The sequence below is a fragment of the Dendrobates tinctorius genome, unplaced genomic scaffold (assembly GCF_039654945.1).
Source record: "Dendrobates tinctorius isolate UK_male_01 unplaced genomic scaffold, ASM3965494v1 ptg000070l, whole genome shotgun sequence".
NCBI lineage: Eukaryota > Metazoa > Chordata > Amphibia > Anura > Dendrobatidae > Dendrobates > Dendrobates tinctorius.
The window spans coordinates 54525460-54531553 of NW_027361738.1; positions in this window are offsets into that span (position 1 = coordinate 54525460).

The following is a 6094-nucleotide window of genomic DNA, read 5'->3' on the forward strand; positions in this document are numbered from 1 at the left end:
ATTTTGTCAGTCTGTTAAAACCATTGAGCATATGGAGCTCCTGCCAGGGCCGTGGGGATACTCAGTACCGGGCTGGTTCTAAAAGGGATGTGCCACGGCATCAGTGACCCGGTCCGTGACCCTGGGCGTCCAATGAAAAATTATGGTTAAAGGGGAATAAAGTTTATAAAAGATGATTCATGACGCCACCTGTGGTACTCGGCTAAGGATGGCCAACGTTGTTTAAAGAGACCACTGGGGATGATGGTGATGCAGCAGAGTTGACACAGCTCTCCACAGGTAGAGCTTAGTCCCAGGGCAATTATATTTTTAAAGATGATGATGATGGATGTAGTGCAGGGTGGATGGCGCAGTAAATGACTCCGAGGACACAGCAGGGTGCAGTTTCCACACTTTTACTTACGGTTTGAAGTGCAGGCCAGGACACTAGTTACAGATGACAATGGAGGTCTGGGGAGCCTGGAAGCAACTTAGGATCTACTAAGCCAGATGGGTTTTGAGGCTTCCTTACTGTGTTGTCCTCTGACGTCCTTGCTGCCTAAAGCTATGCTGTCCTCTGTTCCTTATTGTTCTGAAGTACTTGCTCGTATGGCAGTCAGATTGAGTCTATTGCAGGTGTCACTCCTTTATGGTGGCTCTGGTCTGCTGCTGTGCCTTCAGGTGTTTGCTGGACCAGGAGACCTGCAATCCCCTGCCCTCCAGATATAGCTGCTGGGACAGTTATACACGACAGCCACGGACTCCAATGTCCGGCTTCAAGCGCTGTACTCTGGGGTGATCTTGGTCACAGCTCCATTCCCCAGGTTCTTTTTCACTTCTCCTCTCTCTGCTCAGACTCTGTCTCTCTCAGTTCTAGACACTGACTGACTGACCCTTCCTCCAGGCCAGAACTCATAGAGAAGGTCCCCTGAAACTGGTTTTAGAGCTCCCCCTTCTTGTCTGGAGTCAGGAAAAGTGTTGGATGCAAGTGTTATCTAGCCAAGGAATCTCTCCTTGCTTCCAGGCATGTCCTCACAACCTTGTGAGGGAGGCAATGCTACTGTGGCATCCGGACTCCTGGGGTGCCACATTCCCCCTAGTGAAATTCAGTTCTCCCGGACTGAGGAAGCAAAACATGAACAATTATTATCGTTTACAAAATTTCAAAAATTACAAATTACAAAAACCCAAAGCTCAAAAATAGTCCTGGTGATGATTAGTCCAAGCATATTTGTCCATTGTTCATTCCTGAGCCATGTTGTTAACTATATACAAGTAAGTTCCTGGTCACACATAGTCCTGTGGCCCAATTGTCCTTCAACAGATTATTACGAAAAATTTTAAAAGTTCATGCAGTAAGTCTCTATAAGCTCATTTGCTTAACGATTACGTATTACATTATATATCTACATATCTTCCTTAAGCACTTTACTTACATGCTAAACCTTATGGGGGTTTTACCTTGGGTACTGCGGGTAGACTTTTGTAGCACTGGTATTGCTGGTGACCTAACTGGATTCACTGTGCTTGCTACCACTGGTGTAATGAGCTCTTTTTCATCTACGCTACGAGTGACTCTACGTAGTACAGGTATACCTGATTTTCTACAACTACTGATGCTCACCATGGGCATGACAGATTCGCCGCTGGCATGGGAAACGTTTTCTTGCTCCCCTATTGCTGCCTGACACCAAATAAACATTTCACTCCTTGGGGTTATGCAATGGGGAATGGATCACTCACTCTGACACTGCCGACTTCGTCTAATTACTAGACAATAAATCAGATCCATTAATTTTTTCTTTGCTCAGCAATTATGTTATCGTTCAAGCTCTGTCTATATGTAATGAATGAATGGTGAGATTTTGCATTTCATGCATATTTATTCACTGTGGTTTGTTATGACAGCGAAGCATCAGTTTTATTGCTGGTGACAGCAGCACTTATTGTAGCAACCTACGTCAGATCAAGTTACTAGTAAAAAGCAGTGTGCCCAAGTATCCATATGTTGTGCTTTCACACTCCTGAAGTGCCTGTGCTTTTTCATTTGTTATATTGTATGCGTCTATTGTACTTCGGCAGCGCTAATATGTGACAGAGCCAATGTATTAGTGTATGATTCATGTTACAGAGACAAGAAACCACTCAATCAGCACAAACTCAACTATATGCTTTATATATTATATATACTGTATATATACAGTATATATATACTGTATATACAGTGGCATTTAAAAGTTTGGGCACCCCTCGTCAAAATTACTGTTATTGTGACCAGTTAAGCAAGTTGAAGATGGAATGATCTCTAAAAGGGCTAAAGTTAACCCCTTCACCCCCAAGGGTGGTTTGCACGTTCATGACCGGGCCAATTTTTACAATTCTGACCACTGTACCTTTATGAGGTCATAACTCTGGAACGCTTCCATGGATCCTGGTGATTCTGACATTGCTTTCTCGTGACATATTGTACTTCATGATAGTGGTAAAATTTCATTCAAATAACTTGCGTTTATTTGTGAGAAAAAAGGAAATTTGGCGAAAATTTTGAAAATTTCGCAATTTTCCAACTTTGAATTTTTATGCCCTTAAATCACAGAGATGCGGCACACAAAAAACTTGATAACTAACATTTCCCACATGTTTACTTTACATCAGCACAATTTTGGAACCAAATTTTTTTTTTGTTAGGAAGTTATAAGGGTTAAAAGTTGACCAGCGACTTCTCATTTTTACAACACGATTTTATTTTTAGGATCACATTTGAAGCCACTTTGAGGGGTCTATATGATAGAAAATACCCAAAAGTGACACCATTCTAAAAACTGCACCCCTTGAGGTGCTCAAAACCACATTCAAGAAGTTTATTAACCCTTTAGGTGCGTCACAGGAATTTTTTTGAATATTTAAAAAAAATGAACATCTAACTTTTTTCACAAAAAAAATAATTCAGGTTCAATTTTTTTTATTTTACCAAGGGTAACAGGAGAAATTGGACTGCAAAAGTTATTGTGCAATTTGTCCTGAGTATGCTGATACCTGATATGTGGGGGGAACAACGGTTTCGGCGCATGGCAGAGCTCAGAATGGAAGGAGCGCCGTTTGACTTTTTCAATGCAAAATTGGCTGGAATTCACATCGGATGCCAAGTCACGTTTGGAGAGTCCCTGATGTACCTAAACAGTGGAAGTGACCCCATTTTGGAAACTAGACCCCCCAAGGAACTTATCTAGATATGTGGTGAGAACTTTGAACCCACAAGGGCTTTACAGAAGTTTAAAATGTACAGCGGTACAATTAAAAAATCATATTTTTTCCACAAAAATGATCTTTTCACCCCAATTTTTATTTTCCCAATGGTATCAGGACCCTAAAAGTTATTGTGCAATTTGTCCTGAGTACGCTGATACCCCACATGTGGGGGTAAACCACTATTTGGGCGCATGGCAGAGCTCGGAAGGGAGGCAGCGCCATTTGACGTTTTTGGCTGGAATTGAGATCGGACATCATGGAAAACCAATGATGTACCAAAACAGTGGAAACCCCCCACAAATGACACCATTTTGGAAACTAGACCCCCTAAGGAACTTATCTAGATGTGTGGTGAGAACTTTGAACACCCAAGGGCTTCACAGAAGTTTATAACATAAAGCCGTACAAAAATGATCTTTTCACCCTCAATTCTTATTTTTCCAAGGGTAACAGGATGCTGATACCCCATATGTGGGAGAAAACTACTGTATGGGCACACGTCGGGGCTCGGAAGGGAAGTAGTGACGTTTTGGAATGCAGACTTTGATGGAATGGTCTGCGGGTGTCATGTTGCCTTTGGAGAGCCCCTAATGTATCTAAACAGTGGAAACCCCCACAAATGACCCCATTTTGGAAATGAGACCCCCTAAGGAACTTATCTAGATGTGTGGTGAGCACTTTGAACCCCCAAGGGCTTCACAGAAGTTTATAATGCCCGGGCATGAAAATAAAAAAATCGTATTTTTTCCACAAACATGATCAATTAGTCCCCAATTTTTTTATTTTCCCAAGGGTAACAGGAGAAATTGAACCCCAAAAGTTGTTGTCCAATTTGTCCTGAGTACGCTGACGCCCCATATGTGGGAGAAAACTACTGTATGTACGCACGTCGGGGCTCGGAAGGGAAGCAGTGACGTTTTGGAATGCAGACTTTGAGGGAATGTTCTGCGGGTGTCATGTTGCCTTTGGAGAGCCCCTAATGTACCTAAACAGTGGAAACCCCCCACAAATGACCCCATTTTGGAAACGAGACCCCCTAAGGAACTTATCTAGATGTGTGGTGAGCACTTTGAACCCCCCAAGGGCTTCACAGAAGTTTATAATGCCCGGGCATGAAAATAAAAAAATCGTATTTTTTCCACAAACATGATCAGTTAGTCCCCAATTTTTTCATTTTTCCAAGAGTAACAGGAGAAATTGGACCCCAAAAATTGTTTTGCAATTTGACCTGAGTAGGTTGATACCCTGCATGTGGGGGTAAAACACTGTTTTGGCGCATGGCAGAGCTTGGAAGGGAAGGAGCACCATTTGACTTTTTCAACTCAGAATTGGCTGGAATTGAGATCAGACGCCATGTTGCATTTGGAGAGCCCCTGATGTGCCCAAACAGTGGAAACCCCCAATTCTAACTCCAACCCGAACCCCAACACACCCCTAACCCTAATCTCAGCCCTAACCCTAACCCTAGCCCTAACCCTAACCCTAGCCCTAACCCTGGCCCTAACCCTAACCCTAGCCCTAACCCCAGCCCTAACCCTAACCCTAACCCTAACCCTAATGGAAAAATGGAAATAAATACATTTTTTTATTTTATTATTTTTCCCTAACTAAGGGGGTGATAATGGGGGGTTTGATTTACTATTTATGGCGGTTTTTATATTTGGCAGCTGTCGCACGCTAAAAGACGCTTTTTATTGTAAAAATAGTTTTTGCATCACCACATATTGAGAGCTATAATTTTTCCGTATTTTGACCCACTGAGTCATGTGAGGTCTTATTTTTTGCGGGACGAGTTGACGTTTTTATTAGTACCATTTTCAGGCACGTGACTTTTTTGATCGCTTTTTATTCCGATTTTTGGGATGCAGAATGAAAAAAAACCAGCGTTTCATGAATTTCTTTTGGGGGGGTGCGTTTACACCGTTCCGCGTGCGGTAAAATTGATAAAGCACTTTTATTCTTCGGGTCAGTACGGTTACAGTGATACCTCATTTAGGTCTTTTTTTATTTTTTGTCGGTTTTATGCAATGAAAACTATTTTATGTAAAAAATAATTATTTTTGCATCGCTTTATTCTGCGAGCTATAACTTTTTTATTTTTTCGCTGATGATGCTGTGTGGTGGCTCGTTTTTTTGCAGAACAAGATGACGTTTTCAGCGGTACCATGGATATTTATATGCGTCTTTTAGATCGCGCGTTATTACACTTTTTGTTTGGCGGTATGATAATAAATCATTATTTTTTGCTTCGTTTTTTATTTTTATTTTTTAAGGGGTTCGCTAAAGGGGTTAACTAATGGGACAGTTTTATAGGGCGGGTCGTTACGGACGTGGAGATACCTAATATGTGTACTTTCATTGTTTGTTTGTTTTTATTTCCAAAAAAAGGTTTTATTTGGGGGAATATTTTTTTTTTCTAATTTATTTGGCGATTTTTTTAAATTTATTTTAACACTTTTTTTTATTTTTTTTAACTTTATTAAATAGTCCCAGGTGGGACATCACTGTCCTGTGACAGATCGCTGATCTGTCACATCACAGATCACTGTGACAGATCAGCGATCTGTCACAGGCAGTGCAGAAGGCTTCCTCATGCCTGCGCTTTGCAGGCACTGAGGAAGCCAGCTTCCTGCAGGCCCCCGAAGGCCCCCGTCGCCATCTTGGATTCGGGGGCCTGCTCAGGGAAGCACGGAGGAAGCCCCCTCCCTGCCGATGCTTCCCATTAACCCCCGGTACACCGTGATTGTGTTTGATCGCGGTGTGCAAGGGGTTAACGTGTCGGGGGCGGTCCGTGACCGCCCCTGACACATTGTGCCGGGTGTCAGCTGTGATAATCAGCTGAAACCCGGCCGCGATCAGCGGCGCT